Source organism: Neomonachus schauinslandi, chromosome 8, assembly GCF_002201575.2.
Source record: "Neomonachus schauinslandi chromosome 8, ASM220157v2, whole genome shotgun sequence".
Taxonomy (NCBI): domain Eukaryota; kingdom Metazoa; phylum Chordata; class Mammalia; order Carnivora; family Phocidae; genus Neomonachus; species Neomonachus schauinslandi.
This window is the reverse complement of record NC_058410.1, coordinates 81173767-81194357: the sequence shown is the minus strand read 5'-3', so window position 1 is coordinate 81194357 and position 20591 is coordinate 81173767.

Here is a 20591-nt window from a genome sequence, read left to right as displayed (position 1 = left end):
CTCATCCTTCTAAGATGCTAAGATTCTGTCAAGGTAGTGCTCTCCTTTACTGAGGTAAGCAATAAATTCAACTTTGCCTTATCACCAGATTGGGTTGGAAGTGTTTTGGGGGAGCTGGCATTCACCAATATGAAAGCAAAAGATGGAATAATATTTATACTTAGTGTCTAATTAAAGGAAAGTTACTGTAGGGGCAAAAAATTTTTTCCTTTTATCCCTTCTATGGTTCTTTGCCTGGTCTAATAATTAAATTGACATGAGATAGATTAGCAGGAGAAAAACAAACAATATACACAGGAGCCCAATAAAAATACGAAGACTCAATGGGCAACAAGTTAATTGAGGTTTATATAACATCCTGCAAAAGGAAAGGGGTAGAGACTTCGGGATACAAAGAAGGGGGTGGAGGGATGCCATTCACAGCAAGGCAGAGGAGATGTTTAGAGAACAAAGGTTGCCCTGTTATGCAGGTAAGTTTCTTAGACAAAAAGGTATCTCTGAAAATAGCTCTCTTCCTGGTACAGGACTCCTTTCCAAAGTAAATTTAGGCAGTTGAAGGAGAGGTGCAAGCTTTTTCTGAATCTGCTTGGTTTTGATTGCTTTTAGGTCAAAATGATCCTCCTGCTAAAGCGACATATTTTGGGGTGGTAAATTCTGCTCCACTTCATTACTAAATAAAATAGGGTATATTATTTCAAAGAAACAGAGAAATATGGAGTAAGTAGAAAATGCTTAGGTTATAAGTTAAACATAACAAAATTGTATTTATGATTCCAACTATGGGCTCAATGTAAGCATGTTAAGAAAGGAAGGAAGGGAGGAGGGTGAGGGAGAAAGAGGAAGGAAGGAAAGGAGAGAGAGTGAGAAAGAGCAAGAGAACAGCTCAGTGTTTCTCTTTGAGTGTTGAAATATAAATTTTTTCCTCTCATTTTCAAATTTTCTTTAATGAAAAAAATTGTAATAATGAAAATATTTTTTAAAAATATTACAAACTAATTTTTTAAACAATATCAGTTAAACATATAAATAAGATGAAATGATCTTTCCCAGGTTCATATGCAAAGGGCACAATGGCTATTATGGTATGTGAATGGGAGAGATGTAATTTGTGCAATGCTCTCTCTTCAAGCTACTGAAGCACACCAGGTTCCTCAACAATCAAAATTAAAAGATACTGGTTAGGAGACAGACCCTAATTGGTAACTGAGGAAAATGATAGACTAGTTCAAGTTAGGTGTACTTCTTTGAATATAAATAATCACATTACATATTCTAAGATCAAGGTGGTTTCCATAATCCCCATAAATAATGGGGGCTCTCTTATTGTCCTGTAGATGTGACAAGATTAAAATTTTAACGTAAGCACAGCTTCTTTCTTTCTTTTCCCCCCACTGCTTCCACAAAGCTTTCAGGTACTGCCTACTTAATTAAGCTTTGCACTTCCTCCTTTAGAAATGGAAAAGAAAGGCCTGAAAATCACCACTGTTCTCAGGGCACTGCATGTTTCAGGGAGCTCATGGAATGGAGCTCTAGAAGCAGGAAGAAAAGTAATAATCAGAGACTGAAAACATTCTTTTAGGGTAGGGAGTGACAGATTTCTAGGAATTTCAAAGCACTGAAAATAGGAGTGGACAAGGGATTTAATAAGAGTTTCCATGAGCTTAGTAATTGGACCCCTTTAAACATCTGAGAGAGGGGCGCCTGGGTGGCTCAGTCGGTTAAGCATTCAACTCTTGGTTTCCACTCAGGTCATGATCTCAGGGTTGTGAGATTGAGCCCCACATCAGGCTCTGTGCTGGGCATGGAGCCTGCTTGTAATTCTCTCTCCCTCTGTCCAACCACCTCTTTCTCTCCCTCTCTAAAAAAATAAAGAAACTTTGTTAGAAAAAAAAGTCTGAGAGAGACATGAATCAAGGTTGGAACTTCTTTTGGAGCTGTGTTTTAAATGTAACACCACTCCCACACTGAAGCACATGGGCTTCTTATTGCTTCATTATTGTTATAAACATACATTAAATTCTGAATTAGTAAAGCAGTGTTGGTGATTTTTTTTTAGTATGCATACCAAAAAAAGAAAACAGAATTGAAAAGCAACACTGGTTTTTTATCTAGAATTTATACAAAGGAAGCTCTGTACATGGTAGATAAGAGTACAGTGGCTGGAAAGGTATGTTTGATTGTGAGGATGGGCTCCTTTATCTGGATCTACCACAGCTTGGATGAAAAACCTCTCCAAATCACCAAACTCCCTTTACTCTGCTCTCATACTTATCAAACAACATTGTGTGATTTCTTGGTTACTTGGGGCCCAGCAAATGGGTGCTAGATAACAGACACAAGTAATCCAGCTGATGGGAACACTGATCTTTTAAAAATGAATAAAGTGATCTCATAGTATACATGTGCACGTGCGCGCACACACACACACACACAGTGGTCCAATATCTGCTTGACTAGAGTAAACCAGTTAATTTGAGACCTGTGATTACTAAAGTTCCAGAACTCTACAGAAGAGAGACCACCCACATCCTAGCCTGTGATAATTTACCAGAATTCAGTGCTGATCAGTATGGGCCAAGCATTGCTACAGATATATTAAAGCAAAATATAACAAATGAATAAAACTCTGATGCTGTTATGATCATTGAGAAATTATGGAGTATTGTTGGAAAATTCATAGAGGTGGAATGTTAGTCAATAATAATAACAAATCCCATTCACCAGTTAGCAAATAGTGAGATTATTTCTTTGAAGAAATTTTATATGTTGGGGGAGGTAATGCTGATGTCTCCCAACCAAAGCATACTCTTCACACATTGAAAGTTGATCATCTTTTGGTGTAATCAGCCATAAATACTTAAGAAAATAATCACATTAACATTGATCACATTAATCACATTAGTGAAAAAAATAAAATCAGGATTAGTAATAATAATCCAAACAGCCTGTGTCTAAAGAATATTTGATGTTTGTTTATACATTGGTATGTGTATTCTGAATCGTCTTAGCACATGACACATTACAGCATAGACTCAACTGTATAAAGGATCTAACATCAAGCCATATAAATAGGTTTGTTTTTCAAAATACCAAAAGACCTTGTTTTACTATTACAAGCATACCTCTTTTTATTACCCTTCACTTTATTGCAGTTCACAGCTACTGCATTTTTTCAAATTGAAGGTTTGTGGCAACCCCGCATCAAGTAAGTCTGTTGGCAATACTTTTACTACAACATTTGCTCACTTCATGTCTCTGTGTCACATTTCAGCAATTCTCACAGTATTTTAAACTTTGTCATTATTATTATATTTGTTATGGTGATCTGTGATCAGCGATCTTTGATGTTACTATTTTAATTGATGGGAATACACAACTGCAAATAAGACAGCGAACCTAATCGATAAATGTGTATAATCTGACTGCTCTACCAACTGGCTGTTCCCCCATCTCTCTCCCTCTCCTTGGGCCTCCTTATTCCCTGAGACACAACAATATTGAAATTAGGCCAATTAATAACCCTACAGTGGCCTCTAAGTGTTCCAGTGAAAGGAAGAATCTCACCTCTCTCACTTTAAATCAAAAGCTAGAAATGATTAAGCTTAGAGAGGAAGGCATGTCAAAAGCTAAGCCTCTTGTGCTAATTAGCCAAGTAGTAAATGCAAAGGAAAAGTTCTTGAAGGAAATTAAAAATGTCATTCCAGTGAACAAATGAAAGATAAGGAAGCAAAACAGCAATATGACTGCTTATTGACAATGCACCTGGTCACTCAAAAGCTTTGATGGAAAAGTACAGTGAGATTCATGTTGTTTTCATGCCTAACATAACATCCATTCTGCAGCCCATGGATCAAGGAGTCATTTCAACTCTTAAGTCTTATTATTTAAGAAATACATTTTGTGGGACGCCTTGGTGGTTCAGTCGGTTAAGTGTCTGCCTTCGGCTCAAGTCACGATCCAGGGTCCTGGGATCAAGTCCCACATCAGGCTCCTTGCCCAGGGGGAAGACTGCTTCTCCTTCTGCCTGTCACTCCCTGTGCTTGCTCTCCTTCTCTCTCTCTCTCTCTCTGACAAATAAATAAATAAAATCTTAAAAAATAAATAAAGCCTAAATCCAGCAGGAGAAGATAAATAATAAAGATTAGAGCAGAAATCAATGATATAGAAATGAAAACAAAACAAAAGTAGAACAGATCAACAAAACTAGAAGCTATTTCTTTGAAAGAATAAGATCAATAAACCCTTAGCCAGACTTATCAAAAAGAGAAGAGAAAGGACCCAAATAAATAAAATCATGAATGAAAGAAATCACAACCAACACCAAAAAAATACAATTATAAGAGAATATTATGAGCAATTATATGCCAACAAATTAGGCAATCTAGAAGAAATGGATGCATTCCTAGAGACATATAAGCTACCAAAACTGAAACAGGAAGAAGTAGAAAACCTGAATGGACCCATAACCAGCAAAGAAATTGAAGCAGTAATCAAAAATCTCCCAACAAACAAGAATCCAGGGCCAGATGGCCCCCCAGCAGAATCCTACCAAACATTTAAAAAAGAATTAATACCTATTCTTCTGAAACTGTTTCAAAAAATAAAAATGGAAGGAAAACTTCCAACCTCATTCTATGAGGCCAGCATTACCTTGATCCCAAAACCGGACAAAGACCCCCACTAAAAAGGAGAATTACAAACCAATATCCCTGATGAACATGGATACAAAAATTCTCACCAAGATACTAGCTAATAGGATCCAACAGTACATTAAAAGGATGATTCACCATGATCAAGTAGGATATATTCCTGAGCTGCGAGGGTGGTTCAACATCCACAAATCAATCAATGTGATACACCACATTAATAAAAGAAAGAACAAGAACCATATGATTCTCTCAATAGATGCAAAGAAAGCATTTGACAAAATACAGAATCTTTTCTTGATAAAAACACTCCACCATGTAGGGATAGAGGGAACATATCTCAATCTCATAAAAGCCATATATGAAAAACCCACAGCAAATATCCTCAACGGGGAAAAACTGAGAGCTTTTCCCCTAAGGTCAGGAGAATGACAGGGATATCTATTCTCACCACAGTTGTTCAACACAGTATTGAAAGTCCTAGCCTCAGCAATCAGACAACAAAAAGAAATAAAAGGCATCCAAATTGACAAAGAAGTTAAACTTTCACTCTTCATAGACAACGTGATACTCTATGTAGAAAACCCAAAAGACTCCACCCAAAAATTGCTAGAACTGATACAGGAATTCAGCAAAGTCCCAGGATATAAAATCAATCCACAGAAGTCAGTCGCATCTATACACTAACAATGAGGCAGAAGAAAGAGAAATCAAGGAATTGATCCCATTTAAAATTGCATCAAAAACCATAACATACCTAGGAATAAACCTAACCAAAGAGGTAAAGGATCTGTACCCTGAAAATATAGAACACTTATGAAAGAAATTGGGGAAGACACAAAGAAATGGAAAAACATTCTATGCTTATGGATTGGAAGAACAAATATTGTTAAAATGTCTATGCTACCCAAAGCAATCTACATATTCAATGCAATCCTTATCAAAAACCATCAGCATATTCCACATAGGTGGAACAAACAATCCTAAATTTTGTATGGAACAAGAAAAGACCCTGAATAGCCAAAGGAATGTTGAAAAAGAAAACCAAAGCTGGAGGCATCACAATTTCAGACTTCAAGCTGTATTACAAAGCTGCAGTCATTAAGACAGTATGGTACTGGCACAAAAATAGACACATAAATCAGTGGAACAGAATACAGAACCCAGAAATGGACCTTCAACTCTATGGTCAACTAATCTTCATCAGTGCACGAAAGAATATCCAATGGAAAAAAGACAGTCTCTTCAACAAATGGTGTTGGGAAAATTGGACAGCTACATGCAGAAGAATGAAACTGGACCACTTTCTTACACCATACACAACAATAAACTCAAAATGGATGAAAGACCTAAATATGAGACAGGAAGCCATCAAAATCCTAGAGGAGAACACCTCTTTGACCTTGGCTGCAGCAACTCCTTGCTAGACATGTATCCAAAGGAAAGAGAAACAGAAACAAAAATGAACTATGGGGAAGCCATTGAGATAAAAAGCTTTTTCACAGCAAAGGAAACAGTCAACAAAACTATAAGGCAACCTATGGAATGGGAGAAGTTATTTGCAAATGTCCTATCAGATAAAGGTCTAGTATTCAAAATCTATAAAGAACTTATCAAACTCAACACCCAAAAAACAAAAAATCCAGTCAAGAAATGGGCAGAAGACATGAACAGACATTTCTCCAAAGAAGACATCCAAATGGCCAACAGACACATGAAAAAATGCTCCATATCACTCGGCATCAATAAAATACAAATCAAAACCAAAATGAGACACCACCTCCTACTGGTCAGAATAGCTAAAATTAACAACTCATGGGGCACTTGGGTAGCTCAGTGGTTAAGTGTCTGCCTTCAGCTCAAGTCATGATCCCAGGGTTCTGGTATCAAGCCCCGCATTGGGCTCCCTGCTGAGCAGGGAGCCTACTTCTCCCTCTCCCACTACCCCTGCTTGTGTTCCGTCTCTCACTGTGTCTCTCTCTGTCAAATAAATAAATAAAATATTTAAAAAAGACTCAGGAAACAACAGATGTTGGTGAGGATGGGGAGAAAGGGGAACCCTCTTACACTGTTGGTGGGAATGTAAATTGGTGTAGCCACTCTGGAAAACACTATGGAGGTTCCTCAAAAAGTTAAAAATAGAGCTACCCTATGACCCAGGATTGCACTACTAGGTATTTATCCAAAGGATACAAACATAGTGATTCAATGGGGCACATGCACCCCAATGTTTATAGCAGCCATGTCCACAATAGCCAAATTATGGAAAGAGTCCAGATGTCCATCGACAGATGAATGGATAAAGAAGATGTGGTATATATATACAATGGAATATTACCTAGTCATCAAAAAAATGAAATCTTGCCATTTGCAATGACGTGGATGGAACTAGAGGGTATTATGCTAAGTGAAATAAGTCAGTCAGAGAAAGACAAATGCTGTATGATATCACTCATATGTGGAATTTAAGAAACAAGACAGATGAACATAGGGGAAGGGAAAAAAAATAAAATAAGATGGAAATAGAGAGGGAGGCAAACCATAAGAGACACTGAACTGAGGGTTGCTAGAGGAGAGGTGGGTGGAGGGATGGGGTAATTCAGTGATGGGCATTAAGGAGGGCACTTAATGTAATGAGCACTGGGTGTTGTATACAATTGATGAATCAGTAAATTCTACCCCTGAAACTAATAACACAGTATATGTTAACGACACTGAATTTAAAGTAAAGAATTTTTAAAAAAAGAACCATTGTGGTACACAGAAAAAGATCAAAATATCAACAATAACAGGATTTTAGATGAAGTTCCCTCATGGATGACTTTGAGGGGTTCAAAACTTCAGTGGAGGAAGTAACTGTAGATGTGGTGGAAAAAGCAAGAGAGCTAGAATTAAAGATGTGACTGAACTGCTACAATCTCATGATCAAATTCAAATGGATGAGGAGCTGCTTCATAGAAATGAGCAAAGAAAGTGGATTCTTGAGATGGAATCTATTCCTGATGAAGATGCTATGAAGATTACTGAAATGACAACAAAGGATTTAGAATATTACATAAACTTAGCTGATAAAGTAGCTGCAGGTTTTGAGAAGATTGATTCTAATTCTGAAAGAACTTCTACTGTGTATAAAAAGATATCAAACAGCATTGCATGCTAAAGAGCAAGTGTCCATGAAAGGAGAAGTTAATCCATATGGCAAATTTACTGTGCTCTTATTTTAAGAAATTGCCACAGCCAACTCATCATTCAGCAGCCACCACCCTAATCAGTCAGCAGCCATCAACATCAAGGCAAGACCTTCCACAAGCAAACAATTATAAGTAGCTCACTGAGAGCTCAGATGATGGTTAGCATTTTTTAGCAATAAGGTATTTTTAATTAAGGTATGTATATATTTTTTTAGACATAATGCTATTGCACATTTAACAGACTACACAGTATAGTGTAAACAGAACTTCTATATGTTTTGGGAAACCAAAAATTTCATTTGACTTGCTTTATTGCAATGTTCGCTTTACTGTGGTGGTCTGGAACTGAACCCATACTATCTCCAAGTTATGCCTATATGTCATCTCTAATATTCTGGCATGGATATAGGAAAGTTTCCTAAGGGATTCCAGCATTTTTGTGTATTTAAAGCTCATGGGTTGCACACATTAAGTAAGAAGTATGGCTGATTTTTTTTTTAAACAAAGACTGAATTATAATAAATACAGCATAAACATATAAATACAAATATACATACAAGAAGTCAGGCGGGCAGGCTAGTTAGTACTTGAAGTCAGAATAATATTTTATCATGTTTTAGGATTCCTCTGAGTTTGCCTCATGGACACACCACATATTTAAAATAACTTTGTGATTAGGAGTTTAATTTTAGTGATTGAAGGTTAAAATTACATAAAAAGGTTTAGGAATATCTGAAAAATGTAAGACTACCTACTGAGTTGTCTTGGTCATGCTGAGTAGCAGAGGAAACATGATCTAAGTAGCTGCATATTAGATACTACAATCTCATCTTTATAAAGTGGATATTTAGATTCTACTGGTATCTTAATGCTAGAATCTTTGGTTCATCGATATAGACGAAAAACTACTCATTAAATATCTTCTATGTTCAAGATACTATACTGTGATGCATAAAGAGATCTTTAAAAATATTTCATGTCCGGGGTGCCTGGGTGGCTCCGTCATTAAGTGTCTGCCTTCGGCTCAGGTCATGATCCCAGGGTCCTGGGTTCGAGCCCCGCATTGGGCTCCCTGCTCGGCGGGAAGCCTGCTTCTTCCTCTCCAACTCCCCCTGCTTGTGTTCCCTCTCTCGCTGTGTCTCTCTCTGTCAAATAAATAAAATCTTAAAAAAAAAAAATTTCATGTACTTGAGTAATGTACTATTTGATTCCGAATTGCAGCAATTTGATGTCAGTTGAGCATATATTCTTTGTTTTTATTATACTTTCAGAAGAAAAGCTGGATTTCTAAATAAAATGTCTTCATTTTAGCATCCACTGTGTCAATAGTTGAGATTGTGATGATCAAAAAATATTAAAGATAAGTATTCTTGGAATGATTACTCTAAATATGGTAAAACTGACATATGAGAATTTTTTAATTAAAATAGCAGTACATTAAAATTGTTTGAAAAATATAGACACAAATCTTTGGAATATAGCAAAAGAAGTACTAAGAGGGAAACTTATAGCAATACAGGCCTACCTCAAAAAAAAAACAAGAAAAATCTCAAATAATCCAAATTTACACCTAAAGGAACTAGAAAAAGAAGAATAAACAAAGCCCAACGTTAGTAGAAGAAAAGAAATAATAAAGACCAGAGCAAAAATAAATCAAACACAGAGTAAAAAACAATGGAAAAATCAATGAGGAGCACCTGGCTGGCTCAGTCGGTAGAGCATGTGCCTCTTGATCTCAGGGTTGTGAGTTCAAGCCCCAAGTTGGGCATGGAGCCAGTTAAAAAGGTAAAATAAAATAAAATAAAGAACAATGAAATCAAGAGCTGGTTCTTTGAAAAGATATACAAAATTGATAAAACTTTAGTCAGAGTCATCAGGAAGAGGGAACAAACAAATAAAAGCAGAAGTGAAAGAAGAGAAGTAATGACACCACAGAAATACAAAGGATTATAAGAGACTACCATGAAAAAGTATACACTAACAAATTGACAACTTAGAAGAAACTCATAAATTCCTAGAAATATACAATCTTCTGAGACTGAATCAGGAAAAAATAAAAACTCTGAACAGGTCAATTACTAGTAATGAAATTGAATCAGTAACCAAAAAACTCCCAGCAAACCGAAGTCTAAGACCAGATGTAGTCACAGATGAATTCTACCAAATGTTTAAAGAAAAGTTAATGCCTATTCTCCTCAAACTATTCCCCCCCCCCAAAAAAAATCAGAAGAAGAAGGAAAGTTTCTAAATACAATCTACGTGGGGCACCTGAGTGGCTCAGTAGGTTACTCATCTGCCTTTGGTCAGGTCAAGATCTCGGGGTCCTGGGATGGAGCCCCACATGGGGTTCCCCGCTCAGTAGTGAGTCTGCTCCTCTCTCTGCTCCACATTCCCCCAGCTCATGCTCACTCACTCTCTCTCTCTCTCTCACAAAAAATAAATAAATGAAATTTTTAAAAATACATACATACATACATACAATCTATGAGACCAGCATTACCCTGACACCAAAACCAGAAAAAACACTACAAAAAAAGAAAACTATAAGTCAATATCCCTGATGAACATCGATGCAAAAATCTCCAACAAAATATTAACAAACCTCATTCAACAATACATTCATTAAAAGGATCATTCAGGGGTGCCTGAGTGGCTCAGTCAGTTAAGTGTCTGATCTTGGTTTCAGCTCAGGTCATGATCTCAGGGTTGTGAGATCTAGCCCTGCTTGGGACTCTGTACTCAGCCAGGTGTCTGCTTAAGATTCTTTCCCTCTCCCTCTGCCCCTCCACCCCACTCATGCGCAAGCTCTCTTTCTTTCTCTCTCTCAAATAAATAAATCTTCTTTTTTAAAAAAAAGTATCATTCAAAAAAAAGGATCATTCATCACAATTCAGTGAGATTTGTTCAATATTCACAAATCAATCTGATATATCACATCAACAAAATGAAGGATAAAAATGTATGATTATCTCAATAGATGCAGAATAAGCATTTGATAAAATTCAACATCACGAAAGTGAATGTAGAGGGTAAAAAATTTCAACATAATAAAGGGCATATATGACAAACCCATAGCTAACATCATAATCAATGGTGAAAAACTGAGAGCTTTTCATCTAAGATCAGGAACAAGACAAGAATGTCCACTCTCACCACTAATGTTCAACATAGTACTGGAAGTCCTAGCCACAGAAATCAGACAACACAAAGAAATGAAATGCATCCAAATTGGTAAGGAAGAAGTTAAACTGTCACTATTTGCAGATAATATGATACTATATATAGAAAACCCTAAAACTCCACCAAAAAAAAAAAAAACCTAATAAATGAATTCAGTCAAGTTACAAGGTACAAAATTAATATACAGAAATTGATTGTTACTATACACTAATAATGAAGAAAGAAAAATTTCTTTCTTCTCAGAAAGAAATTAAGAAAACAATTCCAGTTACAATGACACAAAAAGAATAAAACAGAGGAAAAAAATTAACCAAGGAGATGAAAGACCTTTACTCTGAAAACTATAAAACACTGATGAAATAAATTAAACACTATGCAATGTATACTGTATAATGTACATAAATGTTGAATCACTATGTTGTACACCTGAAATTCATATAATATTCCACGTCAACTACACTTAAACTTAAAAAAAAATCCCTTTTTCCAATATGCACAAAAATAAATAAGTAAATAGATGTACTACATACATGATAATAATGTTACTGGGCTATTGTCTTAGGTGTTTGGTTTTTTGGGTTTTGTTTTTAGTTTCCTGTTTTGCCTTAGGTGTTTTTAATTTCAGTTTTCAGTCTGTAGCAATAGATTTGGGGAGGACTTTTTTTTTTTAAGATTTTATTTTTTATTTAACAGAGAGAGAGAGCACAAGCAAGGGGAGTAGCAGGCAGAGGGAGAGGGAGAAGCAGTCTCCCCCCTGAGCAGGGAGCCCGATGTAGTGCTCGATCCCAGGACCCTGGGATCCTGACCTGAGCTGAAGGCAGACGCTTAACCAGCTGAGCCACCTAGGCGCTCCTGTAGTAATAGAATTGTAATAATTCGTGCACATTGCCTTTTCTTCTTGTAATTAACAAGCACAACTGTTATCTATTTTCACATTCAAAATTACAACTGTGCCTCTATTTTTTTACAACACTATTAAAATACCATTGACTATATTCCCTATGCTGTACCTTTTATCTGCATAAGTTATTCATTCCATAACTGGGAGCCTGTATCTCCCACTCTACGTCACCATTTTGCTAAGTGGTGGAATTAATTCCTCCACTTGCCTCCCCTCTGACAACCAACAGTTTGTTCTCTGTATTTATGAATTTGTTTCTGCTTTTGTTTTTTGTTTGTATTACTTTTTAGATTCCACATATAAGTGAAATCATATGGTATTTGTTTTTCTCTGTCTGACTTATTTCACCTAGCATTATGACCTCTAGGTCTACTCATGTTATTGAAAATGGCAAGATCTCATTCTTTTCTATGGCTGACTAATATTTTATTGTAAATGCATATACAAGAAGGTGTGATATATATACATTCTTCTATCAACGGACACTTAGGTTGCTTCCATATCTTGGCTATTATAAATAGTGTTGCAATGAACATAGGGGTGCAGATATCTTTTCAAGTTAGCATTTTCATACTCTTTGGGTAAATACCCAGAATGGAATTGCTGGGTCATATAGTATTTCTATTATTGATTTTTTTGAGGAACTTCCATACTGTTTTCCACAGTGGCCATGCCATTTTACATTCCCACCAACCGTGCACAAGTGTTCCCTTTTCTCCACATCCTTGACAACACTTGTTATTTCTTGTCTTTTTGATGATAGCCTTTCTAACAAGGTCAAGGTGATATCTCATTGTGGTTATTTGCATTTTCCTATTGATTAGTGATGTTGAGCATATTTTCATGTGTCTGTTAGCCATCTGTATGTCTTTTTTGGAGAAATGTCTATTCAGCTCCTCTGCCCATTTTTTCATTGGATTCTTTGGGTTGTTTTATTGAGCTGTGTGAGTTCTTTATACGTTCTGGATATTGACCCTTTATCAGTTATATCTTTTTCAAATATCTTTTCCTATTCAACAGGTTGCCTTTTTGTTTTGTTGATGGTTTCCTTCACTGTGCAAAAGCTTTTTAGTTTGATGTAGTCCCATCTTTTAATTTTTGCTTTTGTTGCCCTTGTCTAAGGAGGCAGATCCAATATATATATTAAAAGCCAATGTCCAAGTGCTTATTGCCTATGTTTTCTTCTAGATTTTTAATGGTTTCTGGTCTTACATTTAAGTCTCTAATCTATTTTGAGTTTATTTTTGTATATAGTATAAGAAAGTGATCCAGTTTCATTCTTTTGCATGTAGCTGTCCAGTTTTTTCAGCACCTTTACTGAAGAGACTGTCTTATCACCATTATATATTCTTGCCTCCTTTGTTGTAGATTAAATGACCATATATGTGTGGGCTCATTTCTGGACCCTCTATTCTGTTCCATCGATCTATGTGTCTATTTTTGTGCCAGTACCATATTGTTTTGATTACTACCACTTCATAGTAGATCTTGAAATCTGGAATTGTGATACCTCCAGCTTTGTTTTTCTTCTCAAGATTGTTTTGGCTATTTGGGGTCTTTTGTAGTTCCATACCATATTTTAGGATTATTTTCTCTAGTTCAGTGAAAAATGTGGATATTTTGAGACGGATTATATTAAATCTATAGATTGCTTTGGTACAATGAACATTTTAAAACATTAATTCTTCCAGTCCATGAGTAAGTTATATCTTTCCACTCATTTGTGTCATCTTCAATTTCTTTTACAATGTCTTACAGTTTTCAGAGTACAGGTCTTTCACCTTTTTGATTATTTTTCAGTGTTTTATTCTTTTTGGTGCAGTTGCAAATGGGATTGTTTTCTCAATTTCTATTTCTGATAGTTTATTATTAGTATATAGAAATGCAACCAATTTCTGTATATTAATTTTGTATCCTACAACTTTATTGAATTCACTTATTACTTCTTAGAAGTTTTTTTGGTGGAGCCTTTAGGGTTTTCTGTATAATGTAATATTATCTGCAAATAGTGGCATTTTAACTTCTTCCTTACCAATTTGCATGCATTTCATTTCTTTGTGTTGTCTGATTTCTGTGACTAGAACTTCCAGTACTATGTTGAATATTAGTGGTGAGAGTGGACATCCTTGTCTTGTTCCTGATCTTAGATGAAAAGCTCTCAGTTTTTACCAGTGAGTATGATGTTAGCTACTAGTTTGTTATACATGGCCTTTATTATGTTGAGGTATGTTCCCTTTATATCCACTTTGTTGAGAGTTTTACCATAAATGGATATTGAATTTTATCAAGTGCTTTTTCTGCATCTATCGTGGTGATCAGATGATTTTTATCCTTCTATTTGTTAATGTGGTGATCGCCTTGATTGATTTGCAGATATTGAACCATCCTTGGTTTCCTGAAATAAATTCTACTTGATCATGGTATATGAAGTACATCAATTTAGAAGGAGGTGAGAACTACAGAAGTGTTCCTGGAACTTTTCAGGTGACTATAAACCAATTCAAAATTACTTAAAAAAAAAAAAGATAACATCTATATACAAGATACAAAAATCAAAACAGTAAAAAACAATGAAAAGTAAATCTCCCTTCCATCTTAGTTTTCTTATCAGAAGAAAAGGACTGCTACCAGTTTCTTAGGGCTAAAACAATCTTCTTTTATATGACTTATCTTCTTCAAAACTGTTTATTCCTTCTGTACTTTCATTCAGTTTTCTCCTACCTTAATCCATATACTTATTCTGCATGGTATGGTCATAAAGAGGACTAGAGTCCTTCACAGTCTTACCAAGTAGCCAATTGAACTGTGGGCCAAGATTCTTTTTCTCCCATTGCAGTGTTATTGCAGAAGATTTTACATTATCACAACAATTAAAAAAAACATTCTTAGGAATATGAGTCCACTTATTCCTAGTTCATAAATGATATTCCAGGCAGCTTCTAAATCCAGACACCAAAGGCAGCCTAACCCAAACATATGACTTAAAACAAATAGATCAGAGATATCTGGGTGGCTCAGTCAGTTAAATGTCTGCCTTCAGCCCAGGTCATGATCCCAGGGTCCTGGGACTGAGTCCCACCTGGGGCTCCTTGTTCAGTGGGGAGCCTGCTTCTCCCTCTGTCTGCCACTCCCCCTGCTTGTGCTCTCTCTCTCTCTGACAAATAAATAAAATCTTTTTTTTTAAGATTTTATTTATTTATTTGATAGAGAGAGACACAGTGAGAAAGGGAACACAAGCAGGGGGAGTGGGAGAGGGAGAAGCAAGCTTCCTGCAGAGCAGGGAGCTGGATGCAGGGCTCAATCCCAGGACCCTGGGATCATAACCTGAGCCAAAGGCAGACGCTAAACGACTGAGCCACCCAGGCACCCCATAAATAAAATCTTAAAAAACAACAACAATAAATAGATCAACTATTTAAAATTGTTTTTGAGTAGGCCTATTTAGTCATCACAGTAGGTAATAAGGAAATAGCATCAACTTCCTGGTCCCCTATTCCTTCATGCCTGGCCTCAGGGTAGACTGCTCTCCCATTCCAAATAGTCTCCCTTTTTGGTTAGATATGACTGGCTACTGACATGGTGTTAATGGCTCCCTAGGACCATGGCTTGTCCATAAGTCATCCACAAAACCCTCTCTGGGGAAGGGGCTAGAGAAGCAAGCTAGGGTCTCAGCACTAGTTTATATAATGCTCCCTAGCCTGTTCCTGTCTATCAGAATGGGACTTGTCCTGCACTGCCAAGTTTGTTACGTAAGAGGCAAGGGACTTTGCATAGTGAAAACCCATTCATACAACCAAATACCTAAATACTTTATCTTGCTTAGGATTATAAAGTTCAGTAATATGTAGGAAAAAAAATACTTTCATGGGCATGAGATGCTGAAAAATACAAAATGTTCTCTAATTCACCATAAAATACATTCCAATCCAAAACATTACTAAATTATGACTTTTTCCCCAAGAGGAAATAATCATAAATGTTCTTTAAGTAATTCCTCATTAAAGGCCTGACATCTCCTTCCATCTCCTCAAATGAAACAATTTCATAAGAACCTAAAACTCCAATTTGTCACATTATGGGTGATTGTTAGTATCTATTCTTAATAATATTATACTGTTTGCTTTTCTAATACATTGAAGCCAAGGTTGTAGTACATGCCTGTATTATAGGTTTAATGTAGTCACCATGTAAATTCTATACCTTTAATAAACCAAGCTTTGCAATATTATGTTTTCATAATATTAAGACAAATCTAAATTTTCCATATTTTTTAGGTAAAGATATTAAATGACATAATTCAAGATAGCTATTGACTTTTAGGTAAAGCCATATGAAAGTATCAACATCTGAGCATTTTCAACTTACAAAACCAGAAACTTCATTTGATTCCACCTAATTCCATGGTGGTTTCAAGAATAATGTGCACAAACCAAATATTAATCATCATAACAGAGAAATAGTAAAGGAATCAATGGCCACTACCTAGAATTGTCAACTGCCACTATCTAGAATTGTCATAATTGATACATAAAATAGTTTTCCCACTTCTAAGATTATAGAACTTGTATGGTTTTCATACCTAAAATTTTAAACCCTTAAGGATGGACAAGGCCTGGGTGCCTGGGTGGCTCAGTTGGTTAGGTGACTGCCTTCGGCTCAGGTCATGATCCTGGAGTCCCGGGATCTAGTCCCGCATCGGGCTCCCTGCTCAGCGGGGAGTCTGCTTCTCCCTCTGACCCTCCCCCATCTCATGTGCTCTCTCTCTCTCTCTCATTCTCACTCTCTCAAATAAATAAATAAATAAAATCTTAAAAAAAAAAAAAAGGATGGACAAGGCCTGACAGATGAGGATAAATATACAAAAATAAATATACAAAAAAAAATGGTCATATACAATGACCATATTTTTGTTTCAAGAAAAGACATATTTTTAAAAAAGAAAATGGTAAGATAACACTGTTAAACTTTGGAGGCTCAAGAAAGATGTCTAAAATTAAATTTATTCGGGACGCCTGGGTGGCTCAGTCGGTTAGGCGTCTGCCTTCGGCTCAGGTCATGATCCCAGGGTCCTGGGATCAAGTCCCGCATCGGGCTCCCTGCTCTGTGGGGAGTCTGCTTCTCCCTCTGCCTCTGTCTCTCTCTCTGTCTCTCATGAATAAATAAATAAAATCTTAAAAAAAAATTAAATTTATTCAAAAATATTGAAAAACACTAAGAAGAAAGTAAGTTACCTATAATCCAAAAACTATTTAAAATTCTATAACAAAGAAGACAAAGTCCTCCATATAAACCTTCTAACCCCTTTCCTTTGAAATAGCCTATGCTACACAGATTAGCTATATATACTTATAAATATATTTTTATAAAAATGAAATTGAACTGCAATTTGCTTTTTCTTTTTTAATTAGCCATGGCTGCTTTCCTGATGAGTACAAACAGATCTATTTCACTGCTTTAAATAGCTGTAAAGCACTTCATTAAATAAACACTCTATGATGTTATTTCATCATTTCTTCATCCTTATATTTTTCAGTTCTTATTATGTCTGTGTGATTGGAAAATCACTGTGTCCCCTTTACACTAGGGTGGTGGGCAAAGGCTTGGTAAACTTTGAGGTCATCAAAGCATCTTTTTGAAAAATACAACTTAGAAAATAGCCTACATTTGTTTTAGGCTATGTTCTTGAGGAATAAAAGAATTAGAGAAAGAAAAGCAGTAAGAAATATACATCCACACATTTATAAACAGATGTGTAGATGGAGAAAGAGAAAGTGATTATCTCATGTTTATAGTGAGACAATATTAAGAAAATGAGTGAGGAATCTAGTTATAAAATGAGATTTTTAATCTCATAAGGTGAAGGTGTTTAAAGTCCAAAACTCTGAGTGCAAGCTAACTCTTACTTTTTCTGTGCTTTGAGGATTTAAGTTTGTTGACTTGTTCAAGAGATAAAGCAGTTTAAATTGCAAAGTGAAGTTAATGAAAAATGAAAAATCCCAATCAGCTTTAGTTGGAAGTCAGCACTATAGCACAGCACTTTCAGAAAATTATGTGGCGAGCTATTACTATATTCCTTTTGCTGTTATTAACTGGAGACAAGAACTGAGGGATAAAGAGCAGAAGGAGGGCCACCAGCAGACTCAAAAAACAGGGCAAATACAACAGTGAAGATCTAGATAGAGTTCTTTACCATTTTTATGCATTATTTCATGTTTAAAATTTTGCTTCGAGGCCAATGATTATATTCTACCATTGGGATCACTACCATATGATAATGAAAATAGGGGAGCATGAACTTTGGAGTCTAGATGGATGTGGGCTCAAATCCCAGCTCTACACTTTTCTAGCTGAGTCATCTTGGAAAACTTATTTAAAATTTTGGGTCTCAGTTTCCACTTCTAAAACAAAAATAACATAGATGTTGCTGTTAGTACATGTCAATAAATGTTGGTTAGGATATGTAGTTAATATACCTAGCAAATCATATTGAGAGCACTGCCTTTGCATAAACGAAACACTTAGATACATCATTCCAAACATTGGTTCTCAAAATATGGTTGTCAGAACAGCACATTCCCATCACCTCTGAGCTTATTAGAAATGCAAAATCATGGACCCCAGTCAGACATACTGAATTAGATGGTCTGAGATGGAGCTCAGGAAACTGTTTTACAACCTCTCCAATTGAATCTTGTGCATGTTAAAGTTTGAGAATCACTGCCTCAGAATTCAGCTTGACGTGACTTTCATGTGGTAATTTCTGTTAATGAACATTAAAGGATCCAGCAGTCATCTACATGGCTGACTTATCCATTAGCCACAGGAAGCACAGTGCCTGTGGCCTATGATACTTTTAAAGGCTTATAAATTTTTTTTTAATGTTATTTCTTTTTAAAATCAGAAGAAAGGGGCACCTGGGTGGCTCAGTCGTTAAGCGTCTGCCTTCGGCTCAGGTCATGATCTCAGGGTCCTGGGATGGAGCCGCGCATCGGGCTCCCTGCTCAGCGGGAAGCCTGCTTCTCCCTCTCCCACTCCCCCTGCTTGTGTTCCCTCTCTTGCTGTGTCTATCGAATAAATAAATAAAAATCTTTAAAAAAAAATAAAATCAGAAGAAAAAATAACAATGATAATTAATATATAATAATGAATCCAGCCTGGATTGTCTCTTTAGACCAAAGCAGTTTAAAAAAAACAAAACTTTTAAAATTTTTATCAAAAATATAGTTTCATATATAGCACTATAAATCTGACTTTAAAAATCTTTAATGTATTTCTTGGGACACCGGGTGGCTCAGTTAGTAAAACGTCTGCCTTCAGCTCAGGTCAGGATCCCAGCGTCCTGGGATCAAGTCCCGCATCAGGCTCCTTGCTCAGCGGGGAGCCCGCTTCTCCCTCTGCCTGCTGTTCCCCCAGCTTGTGTATGCTCTCTCTCTCTCTCCCTCTCTCTGACAAATAAATAAAACCTTAAAAAAAAATCTTTAATGTATTTCTTGTGGAAGAAGGGACCCAAGAAAGCAAAAGTGCCTAGGATCCAGGAAAGTAATAATTCAACCTGTCACCTGAAAGCTTCACTGTTCATTTATTAATGTTGATACTGAAGATACCTGCTAGGAACTATTACAAGAAATCTTTGTTATTCTGAGAATATATTCACTGACAATTTTAAAAATATTAGTTTGAGCTTCACTTAATCAAAAGTTTAAAAATTTAAACTTTAAAATTTTAGCTAATAAACTAACTGTTGAAGTTCTAGGAAAAAATCTGCCACATGGAATAGGGACAGAAAGCATGGACTAAAAGAAGAACTGGAAACAATAAAGGAGCTTCATATGAAGCATGGTAGGATTAAACAAGAGCAAAAATAAGTTGAAAGTGAAGTAGAATATTATAATGTAGAAATTATGTTAAAACAGAAACTTAAAACATACTTATAACAGAAATGTATATACGTTACTCTCATATGACTCACTGTTCATTTTATCTGACACAAATACACTTAGCTCTTCAAAAACCATCAACCAGACAGAATTTGCAGAGCCTGCTCTTGTCTTCTGAAATTTGTATTTAGTCATGGACTATGTACTGTGCTTTTTAGTGCTTAAAAGAACAAGATTGAGTATTGTGTTTTCAAAGAAATATATGTATTTAAACTGGGCTACTGTTTTATTAATAATTATTAAGCTCTACCAGCATAAAATATGAATCAATTTATTCAAGTACAGTTGACCCTTGAACAAGGCAGGGAGGGGCTAGGGGCATCCATGCCCCCATGCAATGGAAAATCTGCATATAACTTTTGATTCCCCCAAAACTTAACTACTAACAGCCTACTGTTGCCTGAAGCCTTGCTGATAACATAGTAACTTAACACATATTTTGTATGTTATATGTATTATATACTGTATTCTTAAAATAAAATAAGTTAGACAAAAGGAAATGTAATTTAAAAATCATGAAAAATCATATGAAAGAGAAAATACACTTATAGTACTGTAACTGTATTGAAAAAATTCCACATTATTATAAGTGGATCCATGCAATTCAAACTCAAGTTGGTCAAGGATCAACCAGTTTTATATGCAACATTTTAAATCTGACTAAAATAGAGGAAACCGCCAGCCCTGATACAAAAGAAGAATTTGTAGCCATATACAGAGAGAAAGCTTTGCTATT